The sequence below is a fragment of the Brassica napus genome, chromosome C4 (assembly GCF_020379485.1).
Source record: "Brassica napus cultivar Da-Ae chromosome C4, Da-Ae, whole genome shotgun sequence".
Taxonomy (NCBI): Eukaryota; Viridiplantae; Streptophyta; class Magnoliopsida; order Brassicales; family Brassicaceae; genus Brassica; species Brassica napus.
In genome coordinates, this window is record NC_063447.1 from 31,826,511 (window position 1) to 31,829,283 (window position 2,773).

A 2,773-nucleotide genomic window follows, 5' to 3' on the forward strand; every position below is an offset into this window, starting at 1 on the left:
ATACAAGACAAGTATTTATAAAGATTGTTTCAAAAAAAATTTATAAAGATAGAAACTACTAACCTAACACATAGATAACTAACATAAAAGTTCAGTAGAAAACAATATTATAACTAAGGATGGACACACAAACTGAATCCGACCTAATAAAAATGAATTTGAACTAATCCAATCCATGTTTAAATATCGAATGGATCTTGTTTTTGCTATTTTGGGTTATGGATTTACTATTTGAACCAAACATGAATTCAAATGGATATCGTGAAAAATCCAAAAACTCAAATTTTCCAAAAAAACTTGTATTAAACCTGAACTCATTTTTTTATATGTATCCAAAACACATTAAGATTACTAAAAACAATTATCTATTACATAAATAATTAACTCAAATATTTAGCCTAATATATATTTTTTTCTTTGGTCAAAATTAATGTTTTATGTTTTGACAATTGTATTTAGAATTAATTTAGGCATGATTAATCTACCAGACATTAATAGCAAATAGAGATTTGGGGTATCAAAAAAATATTCATAACCACCACGAATCTTAGGATTATCTGAACTTTTCTCCTCTCTTATACGGACGAATGCAGAAAAATCTTTTAAGGGGTAGGCATATGATATTAAATAAAATAAATTACAATGTACAAGAGTGCTATAAATATTTTGAAAATAAATTAATTTAATATCAAATTTATCACATTGGAAAATTAAATACAAGATTTCCTTAAATTTTCTTTTTATAGTACATTACTTTAAAAATATTTTTTTTTTAAAATACAGAATCACATAATAATATTACCATAAATATTCTTTGTAATAGATTACACAAAATAATATCTTTAAAATAAAATGGAAAAAATAATCATTTTAAAAGAAATTGTAAAATACCAAACGTAAAAAGTCCATATTTTTTTTTGTCCACATACATATAAATACAAACAGAGGCCTTTTTTCTTCTGCTTCTTTACTGTGCACTTGATAACTGATCCAATCAAGCAAAGCAAGGTCCTTCAATTGACGACTCACATCATCCGTCAGAGGTTTGTATAGATTTCGGATTACTTCATTGTCTTAGGCATTGATAAACCCCAATTTATATGCGAGAATCTTACCCAAATTCGCTCATCGATGGGATTCAAAGTTGTGATCTTTTTCTATGTTTGGTGGAGCGGTTGTGCTAAAAGTTTTTATTTTTGTTTTGATTGTGTGGATTTTGGTTAGGTAGAGATCAGAATGGGTTTTTCTAATAAGTTGGGGAAGTGGATAGCCGAGAAGGCCCAAAAGAATAAGATCAAAGTTCTTCAAGATGTAATAGACAAGCTAAACAAGGTAATTGTGTTGTTCATTTGAAAGTTAGAAATACTTTTTTTTAATGTGGTTTGTGAAACTTATTTTTGTACAGGCGCTTGATTGCATTGCAGAAAGCGAGAACGCATGCTTGAGAGATGCTGCTAAAGAGCTTAAGAAGTCAAGAGACTTCGGGGGAAGATTTGAATCGAGTAAGACCAATCTATTTTTTTTTTTAGCAAATTATGACCCGTAATGTTTGATTTTTATTTATTTTTTAACTAATTTTACATGCTTCAGCACGTTTGGAAAGAAAGAAGATATAAGAAGGACATGCTAAGGGCTATGCGGATATGCGGCCGCCTCTTGTTGCAGAAGTAAGAGGATTAATATTCAGTTTTGATTATTACATTGAAGGTTTTGACTTTTCACCATTGGTGTGAAACAGTTGTTTTTGTTCCAAAAACTAAAGAAGATAGAGATTGAAGCGTTGCAGAATGGAGATTTCACAATACAAAAGAGGCAGCTGTGTTTAATGTTTTAGTATCAAGTTTTTGTTCTTCTTTATCTCTACAGATCCTATCTATTTAAAACTTCTAATATTATATATACCATATTTTCCAATGACACTGGTAAGTTTTCAACAAAATAAAGTTACTATTACTTTACAACTTTGACAAGTAAACCAACATCTATCCCAAGTTAGGGCTTTTTCTCTTTTATGTAACAATCTATTTTATCATTAATATTGGCGAGTTATACAGAGAGAGAAAGAGAGAGAGAGAGAAGGAAGTAAAGGAGACGCCTTTGATCTTAAAGAAAAGTACTTTAAGAGGAAGATATGAAAAAGAGACCTCCTATCCTACCTCATTAGCTGGACGTTTTCTCAAAACATTTTCGTTACCAAGTTAGTGAACACAGATGCCTCATCCAACTGAAACACGTCGATGGCTCCATCTACACAACACAATACACATTCCTCTTTGAACCGACCAGAGTGAAAGCAATTCACAAACGAGTCGAGTTGAACTTTGGTGTCGGTTTAACTTGGATCCGATTAAAATAAGTCGGGTGGGTTTCAGTTTCATAACCGGGTCAGGTTTTGTATTTAGGTCACCTGATTCCATTCCGATTTCACTATTCTGATGAGATTAATAGCGTTTATGGTGTTAAACACATAATTTTTGTGAATCTGTCAACTTCATTTGCTTATTTTGGATTGTTGACCATGTGATGCTGCATAGTTCATCTAGTTAGGAACTCTAACCAAAAGTTAAACCAAGTGTGTATTTTTTTTCTCTGAGTGAAACTTAGAATAAGTTAAAAAGTAGAGTAAATATTTACTCTACATTCATCAAGTGATTCTGATTTCACTTATCAGTTGCAAGTCATTGTTCAAGATCTGTAAACCACATAGGCCAAAGGTAATATATAAAATAGCACACTTATGTAATTTATAAGAGCACCTTTAACCCTGGTTTTT

At 30.8% G+C, this 2,773-nt stretch overlaps 1 long non-coding RNA gene across 1 annotated transcript; it reads left to right on the plus strand.

The window, feature by feature from the left end:
• The first annotated feature begins 927 nt into the window (after window positions 1-927).
• On the plus strand, window positions 928-1,961 carry LOC111212271. Its single transcript, XR_002662907.2, has 5 exons — window positions 928-1,043; window positions 1,225-1,332; window positions 1,406-1,502; window positions 1,591-1,667; window positions 1,739-1,961. It is a non-coding gene; the product is annotated as an uncharacterized LOC111212271 (long non-coding RNA).
• Window positions 1,962-2,773: the final 812 nt, after the last annotated feature.